Raw genomic sequence first — 13,389 nt, 5'->3', positions numbered from 1 at the left:
AGCCTGCTGATCCTTCTGATACCTGGGGTGATGATACTTCCACAGACACCGATGGCTGACCTTCACCTCCCTCTCCTGCTAAAAGTAGAAAGCGTTCTCCTCCAGAGGACCTTTCTTTCATTAATTTTGTGAAGGAAATGTCGGAATTTGTCCCTTTTCAACTTCAGAGGGAACAAGATGATAGGCACCAGATGATGGAGCTTCTCCAGTTCCTGGATGCCCCTAAAGTTATCACTTCTATTCCCATTCATCAAGTTCTTCTTGACCTCCTCAAAAAGAACTGGGAAAACCCTGGATCCATTGCCCCAGTACACAGAAAGGCTGACACTAACTATCTAGTACAGTCAGCCCCTGGCTTTCAAAAATCTCAGCTCGACCACCACTCAGTTGTGGTAGAATCAGCTCAAAAGAAAGCAAAAAGGACGAAGCCTCACTCCTCTACCCCTCCAGTCAAGGAACACAAGTTCCTAGACAATATCTTGCCTACGCCTTGTATAATCCTGTAAATAGTCCGTTGCAGTTTTATTTATTGCTTTAATTCCTCCACCTCCTGCTCTTTGTATACTCCTCCTTGTTCGCCCTCCCTGTTCATTGTAATTTCTGCCTTTTAAGTTACATTGTAAACCGGTATGATGTATGCATACTAATACCGGTATATAAAAGTTTTTAAATAAAATAAATAAATATTGGTCGACGAGTGTTCCAAGGGGCCATGCTCATCTCCAGAATTGCTTCTTACCAGCTGTACATGACCCAATACAACAGGGTCATTTTCAAGCAAATACAGGACTTCTCCGAAACCCTGCCTAACCAATTCCAGGAACATCTTCAAATCCTTGTCAACAAGGGGTTTGAGGCAGGAAAGCATGAGATAAGAGCAGCTTACGATATTTTTGACACCTCCACTAGAGTGTCTGCAACTGCCATTTCAGCAAGACGCTGGGCCTGGCTCAGCGGTCTTCTGACCTTCGCCCAGAAGTACAAGACAGGCTCTCTGACTTGCCCTGTATAGGAGATAATCTGTTCGGTGAACAGATTCAGCAAATAGTGGCTGAATTAAAGGACAATCATGAGACCCTCAAACAGCTCTCATCGATACCTTCTGACTTCCCTTCTAGACAGCCCTTCAAGAAGGACTCTAAGAAGTCATTCTTCCGGCAAAGGAAGTACTATCCTCCACCAACAAGGTCCCGAATTACGAGGCCTTATCAAAAATCTCAGCCCCGGAAGCAAAAGCCACAAGCAGCTCCCCAGCCGGGGCCTGCTTCAGGTTTTTGACTTTACCTTGGAGAGCAGCAGCCTGATTCCTCTGCCAGGCATACCAGTGGGAAGTCGATTGTGCCACTTTCATGGCATGTGGCAATCAATCACTACCGACCAATGGGTGCTAACAATCATTGCTCAGGGTTACCACCTGAACTTTCCTGCTCTTCCACTGGAATCACCACCTCTACAAGTGTGGAGATTAGCCGACCACTCTGTCCTTCTGGAGCAGGAGGTTTCCCTTCTTCTCCAGTTAAGGGCAATAGAACCCGTTCCTCTTTCGCAAAAAGGCCTAGGGTTCTATTCCCGGTACTTTTTGATCCCCAAAAAATCTGGAGGGCTTCTTCCAATTCTGGACCTACGTGCCCTCAACAAGTACCTACAGCGAGAAAAGTTCAAGATGGTAACCTTGGGCTCGCTTCTACCTCTTCTACAAAGAGGAGACTGGCTCTGTTCTCTGGACCTCCAGGATGCATACACCCACATTGCGATAGCTCCAGCTCATCGCAAGTACCTCAGATTTTTAGTAGGCCCAAGGCACTATCAATACCGGATGCTTCCATTCGGCCTAGCATCGGCACCACGAGTCTTTACCAAATGTCTCGTAGTTGTCGCAGCCTTTCTCAGGAAAGAAGGTGTTCACGTCTACCTCTATCTAGACGACTGGTTAATCAGGGCCCCAACCCAGCAAGCCGCTCGATCGGCCCTGGATTTGACCCTACACACTCTAATTTCTCTAGGATTTCTCGTCAATTACGAGAAATCCTATTTAGTCCCATCTCAAACCTTGTCGTTCATTGGGGCAGACTTGGACATCTTACAGGCAAAAGCCTTTCTACCTCAACAACGAGTGCAAGCCCTCGTGTCCCTCGCTCACCAGTTGCAGTCTCAGTATACAGCAACAGCTCGGTAATTCCTTGTCCTTCTCGGACACATGGCGTCCTCAGTCCATCTCACACCAATGGCCCGCCTGGCCATGAGAGTCATGCATTGGACTCTGAGATCACAATAGATTCAAGCGACTCAGCCTCTGTCAACCATTGTCCACATCACCGACGCACTCCGTCTGTCTCTCGCCTGGTGGAAAGATCAGAACAATCTCCTCCAGGGACTGCCCTTTCAAGTGCCAGATTCTCAACTCATTCTCACCACTGACGCTTCCAACCTCGGATGAGGAGCTCATGTAAAAGATCTGCAGTCACAAGGATTTTGGTCTCCAGAGGAAGCCAAACACCAGATAAATTTCTTGGAGCTTCAAGCAATGTGATATGTTCTCAGAGCTTTTCAGGATTGCCTATCAAATCACGTCATCCTGATTCAGACTGACAACCAGGTGGCCATGTGGTACATCCAACAAGCAGGGAGGCACAGGCTCCTTCCTTCTGTGTCAGGAAGCTGCGCAGATTTGGGCGAAAGCGCGCTCCCACTCAATGTACCTCAGGGCCACCTATTTGCCGGAAGTGCACAATGTCTTGGCAGACAAACTGAGTCGTGTCTTCCAACCGCACGAGTGGTCTCTCAATCCCTCGGTAGCGACCTCTCTCTTCCAGCAATGGGGTTATCCCCAAATAGACCTCTTTGCGTCCCCTCAGAACCACAAAGTGGACAACTACTGCTCCCTCATTCGGAGCGAGCGCTTTCAGCCCAGAGATGCATTCTCCCTCTCGTGGGCAACCGGTCTGCTTTATGCATTCCCTCCACTTCCTCTTCTCTCAAAGACTCTCGTGAAGCTCCGTCAGGACAAGGGAACCATGATCCTGATAGCACCTCACTGGCCACTCCAAGTGTGGTTTCCCATACTCCAGGATCTCTCCATCCACAGGCACATTCCCTTGGGAACGCATCCGCTTCTGATCACTCATAACTATAGATGTCTACGCCATGGATGTTGAAAGGTTAATCCTTCAACCACTTAACCTTTCAGATTTGTTTTCTCGTGTCCTGATTGCTTCATGGAAGGCTTCCACGAGAAAATCTTACTCCTATAAATGGAAAAGGTATACATCATGGTGTTCTTCGCAATCCCTTGATCCCTTTTCCTGTCCAATCCCAAGGTTTTTGGACTGTCTCTGGCACTTATCGGAATCAGGTCTAAAGACCTCTTCCATCAGAATGCATGTCAGTGCGGTAGCCGCTTTCCAGAAAGGTGTCGGGGTTGTCCCTGTATCAGTACAACCCCTCATAACACGTTTTCTTAAAGGCTTGCTCCATATCAAGCCACCTTTATGTCCTCCGGCCCCTTCTTGGGACCTTAATCTGGTTCTCGGGCGGCTCATGAAACCACCATTCGAACCTCTTCACTCCTGTGACATAAAATATCTCACATGGAAAGTGATTTTCCTTTTGGCTATCACTTCAGCTCGCAGGGTTAGTGAGTTACAGGCCCTAGTTACCTATCCGCCTTACACTAAACTCCTGCAGGACCGGGCGGTACTCCGCACTCACCCTAAGTTTTTGCCTAAAGTAGTTTCGGAGTTTCACATTAATCAATCCATCATACTACCTATCTTCTTTCCCAGGCCCCACTCCAACCCAGGGGAACAGGCTCTGCATACCCTGGACTGTAAACGGGCTCTAGCATTCTACCTAGACCGTACAGTTGCCCACAGGAAGAGCACTCAGTTATTCGTCTCTTTCCATCCTAACAAATTAGGGTAACCTGTAGGTAAGCAGACTCTCTCCTCCTGGTTGGCGGATTGCATATCTTTTTGCTATCAGCAAGCAGGCATTCCTTTTCAAGATCGTGTTAAAGCACACTCTGTAAGGGCCATGGCAACTTCAGTAGCACACCTAAGATCGGTGCCGCTTCCTGACACTTGCAGGGCTGCCACCTGGAGTTCTCTCCACATTTTTGCTTGGACAAAGCCGGAAGACAGGATTCCATCTTCGGCCAGTCTGTCCTTCGTAACCTATTTCCAACGTGACGTACCAACACTCTTCCGCCTACCTGGTGGGGTTCAGGATGCCCTCTACCAAATTCCACCTCAGTTGTTGTGCCTGTTGCATGCCGTTGGGTATCTTTGGTGCATGTTTGACATCATCAGCTCGGTACTCACTCATATGTGAGGACTACCATCCTGCTTGTCCTGTGAGAAAGCAAGTGTTGCTTACCTGTAACAGGTGTTTTCACAAGACAGCAGGATGTTAGTCCTCACGAAACCCGCCTGCCGCCCCGCGGTGTTGGGTTCGTAACGTTTTGTTGTTTTATTTTTCGGCACTGCCTGTAGCTATCAAATAAGACTGAAGGGGGACCCCTGCTGGCTGCAGGGTTAGTGCCATGCTGGGCATGCCCAGTAGGGGCCAGTCAAAGTTCTGGAAACTTTGACAGAAGTTTTCCGTGATTGGGCTCCATCCTGATGATGTCACCCATATGTGAGTACTAACATCCTGCTGTCCTGTGAGAACACCTGTTACAGGTAAGCAACACTTGCTTTCTGAGGCATGTTCTTTCTCCAGTCCTTCCTTAGTTGTAGGCTCATGCTCCTTCTCCCTTAGCCCTTCCTACTGGTAGGTGTGTAGGGTGCTCTCTTCTGGCTTGCACCACCTGACTTGACTTCCAGGCAAGCTGCCCACCTGGGCCAAAGAGTTGTCTACCCTAGTAGGCCAGCGAGCCTCCTTGCACAGAGGATAGCACAAGACACTGCAACTGCATTATCTCTCCCTTGCCACTGCATCCTTGAGTGGCTGCTCTCCTGGATCTGCCATGCTTTTCGCACTGTCCATCGCAGCTGCGATCCAGTTCTTCACCACACTTAGAGTACTGTGTGCAATTCTGGTTGCCACAATAATAAAGGGGATGGAACAATTCTCCTATGAGGACAGGCTAAAGAGTTAGTGCTCTTCAGCTTGGCTGAGGGGAGATATGATAGAGATCTATAATATCATGAGTGGAATGGAACAGGTAAATGCAGGTCAGTTGTTTATTCTAGAAAATAGAGGCCAGTACTTGAAGGGTTTAGGCTCCTAAATTGGCCCTTTTGAAAATTTACAAGGACTAAGTATTTACATATAAGCTTCTAGCTGCACTAGGCTCCTAAACTTACTAGCTAGAGGGGTGGAGTTAGGGCAGGGAAACAAACTAAAGAGCTTAGCACTTATTTTCAGAACTAGGCATCTAAGTTAGGAGCCCTAAATTTGTAAATTCTCAGCTGAAAAAGTAAGATTCTAAGTTTGGCTGAAAACAAAACCTAACTTAGGGACCTAAATTTAGGAGTTCAACTTTGTTTTGAACATCAGCCTCAAAAAGATTAGCGGACACCTCATGAAATTATCAAGCAGCACATTTAAAACAAATCAGAAAATATTTTTTTCATTCAGCGCACAATTTGGAATTCATTGCCAGAGGATGTGGTAAAGGTAAGTAGTCTAACTGGGTTTAAAACAGATTTGGCCGGGGGCGCGCCGACATCACCAGCGGGAATGGTCGCATAGCTAGAGAGCTCCCGGCTACTGTTCTGTGTAATCGGCCTGAACCTCGCTTATTTACGCTGAAAATTTATCTCTCCATTAATTACTGAAAGCGCTTTATCTTTGGATGGCCTAAGCGAGAAAATTCTGTGACCTTACGCGGTATTCCTACACGAAATCGGGACTAGAGAGCAGTGAGCACATGGCGGATCAGAGCAAAGGCCTGGCCCACGCATCTGATGCTGATCACCCAGCCCCGGCAGCGATCTCTGAGCTTCCATCTCGCTCGGAAATGAGAGACTGGTTTATCGACTTACGTTCTGATATGAAGCAGCACAAAGCTGATCTTCTGCAATCCATGTCAGAAATACGGGAAGACTTAGCTGCGCTGGGACATAGAGTAGACGAAATGGAAACTTGAGTAGAGGGACAAGAAGACGTGCTGCACAAAATGGCCAACGAACTGCGGCTTAGCCTGGCGGAGCAGGTAATGCTGGCAGACAAGATTGAAGACCTGGAGAACAGGTCTCGCCGCAATAATTTACGTATTAGAGGCATACCTGAAACATCTGACTACATAGATTGTGAGGCAGTAGCGTCGAAAGTGTTCCAGCATTTGATGAGGGCGGAGCTGGTGGAGGGGGCAAAGGACTCGGACGATGGCCCTTCCTTCCGCATCGAACGGGCACATCGGACTCTAGGGCCAAGAGTTACAGAGAAACCAGGGACATTCTTGTTTGCTTGCAGGCATACAAAGAAAAAGCGATGCTGTACATACAGTCACGAAAGCAGCGAGAATGGACATGGGAAGGACATAAAATCTATATATTCAACGACCTCGAGGCCTCCACTCTCCGCAAACGCTTTGACCTACGGCCCATCACCGCGACTCTGCGGGATTGCAATGTCCGCTATAAGTGGACATTCCCCTTTGGCTTGCAATTTGAGGTGAAGGGAAATACTTATCGAGTCCGGGGCCTGGAGGAGGCGAAAGAGGTATTTACTAAGATACAATTTCCACTACCCTTCGTCGCTCCGAATTCTGACTCTCAGATAACCATTGTACAGAAGACCCCATGCTGGCAGAGAGTTGGACATAAGCGGCGCTTGGAAAGACAGAGGCGGACTCCACCAGGAGTATCATCTGATCTGAACATTGGGCCAACAGGGCGCTGAGGACTGAGTTTTTTCTTTGTTGGACACTATGGCATGAGAGCTATTTATGATGCTGTGCCACAGAGGTTCGAGGCCGTGTTTTGGCTGTGTACCTTTAGCTGTTAGCCGGACGAGCAACCTACTTGCTGGTCACTAAGACCCCCAGGCAAGGAGATATCTCAATGGGGGATATATATGGTAATGAGGGGGAGGGAGGGGGGGGGAATGTTATCCATGTGCTCAGGGGGAAATTGTTGGTGTTTTATGTTCAGAGGTGGCCCTGGGAACGAAGACATTGGACATGTACAGCAGAGTGGTTATCTTGTGCAATTTATACTTAAACTATGGCATTGAAGCTTTGGTCCCTCAATGTAAAGGGACTAAATACTCCCATGAAACGACAGTTGCTGCATCGTGACTTACATCGCCAACATATAGAGATTGCATTCCTCCAGGAGACACATACCCGGAAACACCATGAACATCTGTTGCGCTTCTCAGGGTATCCTAATTGCTATTTTGCACCTAGTACTAAAACGTCTAGATATGCCGGGGTGGGCATACTTGTTGCTCAATCTGTAACTTTTGAATAAAAATCCCATGTCGCTGACCCTCAGGGGCGTTATTTACTTTTAAAATTACAAATGGATGGACGATTATATATGATCATTAATGTTTATGCACCCAATACAGATCAGGGCTCCTTTTTCCAGTCGTTAGTAGAGGTGCTTTCTTCCTTTGCGGAAGGTTTGTTGCTATGGGGGGGAGATCACAATGTAGTAGGTAATCCCAGAGTGGACTCTTCTAATTATAGAAACACGGGGGGCTGGAAGGCCACGTCAATATTGACGAATTTAATACATGATTGGAACCTTATTGATATTTGGAGGCAGAGGAATCCCACGTCTAGATCTTATACATTTTATTCTAATCCCCATAATACGTACTCCAGGATTGACTTTATGCTAGTTGATAAAGGGGTACAAAATCAAGTATTAACAACAGGCATAGGCGACATAACGTGGTCTGACCACGCGCCCGCTTGGATTACCATTCTTATGGCCAACCCTGACCCAGGTATAAGCTTTTGGAAGCTAAGGGAGGAATTACTGCGAGATCCAGAACACAGCAAACTGTTATTAGATCACTTAAGCGAATATTTTACATTGAATAAGGGGTCGGTGCGGGCAGCCAGTACTCTTTGGGAGGGCTCTAAGGTGGTTATGAGAGGTCGCCTTATAGCGCTTTCCTCAGCCTTATGGAAACAAAGAGAGTTGAAGCGGACGGAGCTACTTAGAGATATTGCATCTTTAACTCAGAAACATTCTAGACACCCTGACCTCACAACTCTCACACGACTGCGGGCAGCTCGCACTGAATTACATATGCTAGATGCTGAACAGATAGCCCTCGCTTTGAACAGAGTCAAACAACGCTATTTTGAAGGTCATAACAAAGCAGGCAGGCACTTAGCGAGGCTGCTAAAGCAACGCTCATATCAATCCAACATAGCTAAGGTGAAGGATAAACATGGCCAGATGTTAACCACCACCCGACATTCGGGAGTGTTTCACTAAATTTTATACGCTTCTGTATGACAGAGACTCCTCTATTACTCCTGCCCAGGTAGATCAGTACTTACAATCTGTGATACTACCCTCCCTTACTAAGTCTCAGCAGAGCTATTTAGACACCCCTATACACACCATTGAGGTACAGGCTGCTATTGGGGACCTCAAAGCAGGGAAATCTCCAGGTCTAGATTGCTTTTCGGGGGGATACTATAAAAAGTTTAGCACTCACTTGGTGGGTCCCTTGACGGACTTCTTTAATGGCCTTTGTGATGGTGAATCCCTGCCCTTACACTCCAACGTGGCTGGTATAACAGTTTTGCCAAAGCCGGGGAGGGATCCCACGCAGTGTGGGTCGTATCGACCTATTTCATTGCTCAATGTTGATTTAAAAATATTGGCTAAAGTACTGGCGGCCAGACTTAACTCCTTCCTTCCTCAGCTAGTACACAGTGATCAGGTTGGATTCATACCACATAGGATGCCGACAATGTTCGGAAGGTCGTGGATGCCTTATGATGGTCCACAACGACAAAGGCGCCATTGGTGTTAATGGCCATAGATGCCGAGAAGGCCTTCGATCTCGTTCACTGGGACTTTTTATTTGCTACCTTAGAGAAAATGTCCTTTGGACCTCGTTTCCTACAATGGATCCAATGTCTTTATCAGGATCCCGGTGCACGAATTAAGGTTAATGGGAGATATGGGGAACTCTTCCCAGTTAAACGAGGGACCCGGCAAGGTTGCCCCTTGTTGCCCCTTCTTTTTGCTTTATTTCTGGAGCCGCTAGCTACTAGGGTGCGCGGCTCTGCCTCCATAACAGGCGTACCAATGGACCCGAATCCCATGAAGATCTCGCTATTTGCTGATGATATTCTCTTGACCCTTACAAACCCCTTGACCTCTATTAGGGAAGTCACTGAGGAGCTACAGGCTTTTAGTGCAGTCTCTGGCTTTAAAGTAAATATGGATAAAACGGAGATAATGAATGTTACCACATCCTCTGAGGTTATGAGGGAACTGGCAAAACGATATTCTTTTAGGATTACTCACAAGGTGTTAAAATATCTGGGGGTATACATCGGAGCTGATGTAAACGAGCTCTTTAGACTCAATTATATACCACTGTTGCAAAATATCAAAAAAGATCTTCAAAAATAGGATAAGGAACAATACTCCTGGATGGGCAGAGTTGCTATAGTAAAAATGAACATTTTACCTCAATTCTTATATTTTTTTCACACCATTCCCATTTTCATTTCTACCACAATTCTACACTCCTGGCAGAAAATTGTATTTGATTTCATTTGGCGCAAGCGACCGCCTAGGGTATCCCGACGATTATTGTTTCAACCACGGGACCGTGGAGCCTTGGGTGTTCCCAATTTGGAATGGTTTTACGTGGCTGCACAATTGAAAGCAGTCCCCGATATGCACGGACGGGGCTTCCCTAAACAGTGGGTTACCTTTGAGGAAAAGGTATTTGGGGGTATGCCTTTGACTGATTTAATATGGCAACCACAGCAAACCTGGATACAGAATGGGATGAGGACACTAGCCTTGGACACCACGTTAAGACTTTGGGACAAATGGAAGGTGAAACTAGCAGGGGATCGAGGATATTATCACTCCACAGGTCTTTATCATCATTTGCAATTTCCAGCGGGACGACAACACTGAGTATTCCGAACCTGGAGAGCGAAAGGTATTCGCCGTATTGAACATCTGCTCAAGGGTGGGGTCTTAATGACTTGGCAGGAAATACAAACTCTTTATAAACTGCCCCCCACAGACTTTCTAGCCGGGAACCAAATATTACACTTTTTAAGAACCCCTCGGATATTGGAATCTCTACAACAGGGTAAATCTACATTTGAAAATCTTTGTGTGGCTTCTGACAAAACTCGCGGAATGATCTCCAAAATCTACGCACTCCTGGCTGTGCCAGCTGAGGACTCTTTTCCCCATATGGGCCACTGGGAAAAAGACTTGGGCATATCCTTAACCAAAAGAGACTGGTCGCATATATATCAACAAGCTCGTAAGTGCTCAGTGTCGGCTTCCTTCCAGGAGAACTGCTATAAGATGATTACCTGTTGGTACCTTACACCTCAAACTTTACAGTGTAGATACCCCCACCTCGATGCTTCTTGTTGGAGAGAGGGTGTGGACAACCGGGCACCTTTTTCCATGTTTGGTTGTCTTGCCCTAAGGTTCAAGTTTTATGGGCGGCGGTAGCGCACTGGCTGGAGAACCTTTTAGGATCACCCAGCATGTTGGATGCTAGTTTCATGCTTCTGCATCATCCACCACTAACAATGAGAGACACACATACTTTTTTGTCAACAAGTCTTTATTGCAACTTGCTTGGCCATAGCAAGCTCATGGAAACAAACAAGAGTGCCAACTTTGAAGATGGTGCAACACAGATTGCATTTCTCCTGTAAAATGGCTGCAATTACAGCGGAACTTCATGCGGCCACCACTAAATTTCGAGCAGTCTGGGCGCCTTATGTGCAATGGGAAGAACAACAAGCAATGTAGACATTCGTTTATAGTTTTATGTACCTCACATGCAGCTTATGTGTCAATGTTTGTAGTGATTTAACTGCCTGCTTTTTCACATAGAGTGACTCGTGTTTCCTATTATGTCACCCTTTATGGACCTAGTTTCAAGGTTTTACGAGCACATGGATATAGGAGGGAGGGAGTAAAAAGGGAATTTTGTATTGTAATTTGGTATCACAGTCACTGTTAATTTTATGGAATTTACAAAAAATAATAAAAATTATCAGTTTAAAAAAAAAAAACAGATTTGGTCAAGTTCATGGAAGAAAAGTCTGTAGACTTATTAACCAGGTAGACTTGGGGAAAAACACTGCTTATTCCGCAGTAGCAGGATGGAACCTATCTCCTATTTGGGATCCTGCCAAGTATTAGTGACCTGGTTTGGCCACTGTTGGAAAGCAGATAGACCCTTACTCTGACTCAGTATAACAGGTTTTAGTTTCTTCAGTGCAGGAAGGGGGTCACAGACAGTCATCACCAGCCTATGACTTTTTTCTTTTCAAGAAAACACCTAATAACAAAACTCCTTGCACACTGTGGATAGAAACCAATATGGATCCTATAGGAGGCTGAATATGCACTCACTTTCTGCCTCACTGAATGGTCACTATTATAGGGCTCATCAAGCCAGCACATAAGCATAGGAACTGTTAATAGCTTAGAGCAAGAGGGGAGATCCATGCTCACCTACAAACACTTGGTACCATGTTCACTTCCTGATTCCCTCACAATACTATGCCCAAGAACTTATTTGTTCCCATATGCACCCAGCAGAACTCAGTCTTGAGAATCACAACCACACATACATTCATGGAGGGAGGAGGATTTCTGCATTAATATCCTGACAGCACCAAGGAAACTTGGTCATCACATCTCACCTGGTGATGTGAACAAGGCATGGAAGTACACATTAAATTGTATAATTAAGAAATAACTAGTAGTATAATAATGAGTATGAATGAGTCCTTGCCAATACACCTCAGTATGCTAGTCTGGGAATCCACGGTGCATTGGATGTAGAATGTGTAAAAGGGGTTTCATTGAATGTGGAAAGTGTAAGGATTACAATTTTAAGTATGGAAGGCATGATTGTGTTGAATGCAGTAAAATTAGGCTCAGAATAGGATAAGAGAGAGATGTATGTTATATTGGTTAATGCAAGTATTAGGCTAGGCCAAAGTAGTTTTAAAAGCCAAGCACCACAGTCTGTTGTGAGAAAAACTGCAGAAGCCCTTTTAAAGTACATTTTGCATGAGAAACTTTAGCCAGTGTTTAAAATTGGAAAAGGCTGATCATTTTTTTGGGTGTTAACTGATAAAAGAAGAGACATTGTTGCAGCTATTTTCTATTTTTCTTCACACATAAGTATAAATGTCTCAATTCCTAGCATGTACTCAGATGGACTCAGGACCAGTGGGTTTATACTCCCCTGCCTGCAGATGGAGACGGAGCAAGCTAACTCGCAGTATACATAACCCTGCAGTGACCCTAGCCTGCCAGTATTCTCCATCTCCAGCAGATGGTGGACATGCATCTCCCTATAGGGATTGCTTCAAGCTTTTTGGAAGGAGAAATTTGAAATTCTAAATTCAGGAAAAGAAAGCCCCGCTCTCCTGCGGTGATACCTAAAGGTCCCTCCCCCAGTTGAGAATTCCTGAGGTGATTTTTGTGGTCCCTCAGAGGTGTGCCTTGGTCTGTTAGCTGGGTTTCCTGGCGTGGATTTAGCTGCTAGTTCAGCTGAAAGGTATTGGGTGCAGGAGGCCAAGCGCAGCGGTGATGGCAGATGCCCTCGCCCCCCGCAGCCAGAGACCATCTCCGTACTCAGCCAGTAAGTGCTGAGATCAGGTAAGGTTTTAAAAAAAAATGTTTTACCGTGAATTAGGAATTTCAGGATTTCCTCCGGTCTCTGTTCTCGGCACCCCGTACAGACGTTCGTTCCCGCTTCCGTAGGGGGTGGGGAACTGGGCAGCCTGGTGGGTTGAGCAGCCCCTGGTGGGCTAGGTCCTGCACTTAGGATTTTTTCTTGTACACCATATGGTAGGCCGTGGCAGCCGTTTTTGCACGCTCTTGGGTATGTTCTGCTTCCCTCTGTAGGCCAGTGTGCGCAGTGTGTCTGCTCTGCGCACACGTGTGCTTGTTTTTTGGGCACGCACAAACCTTTTTTCATGCTTAACTTGGCACATTGGTTGTGCATGTGCCTTGTGCTTTCTTCTAGGTGCTTATTTTTTGGGTGCATTTCATTTTTGAGTGTAAGCCGTTCAGACGCACATTTAATAAAGCCCCTATATTGATGTTGGTCTACTGTCTGCATTTTAATATTGTTGTGTTCTTGGTTAATTTAGGTTGCTAAGGGAGTAGGGATATGTAAACTAAAGTGCTTTTAAATGTATGTAATGTATTTAAAGTTAATTTAGTAAAGGCCTGC

Source organism: Rhinatrema bivittatum, chromosome 8 (genome assembly GCF_901001135.1).
Source record: "Rhinatrema bivittatum chromosome 8, aRhiBiv1.1, whole genome shotgun sequence".
NCBI lineage: Eukaryota > Metazoa > Chordata > Amphibia > Gymnophiona > Rhinatrematidae > Rhinatrema > Rhinatrema bivittatum.
The sequence above is the reverse complement of the archived record's forward strand: the minus strand, read 5'-3'. Positions refer to the sequence as shown.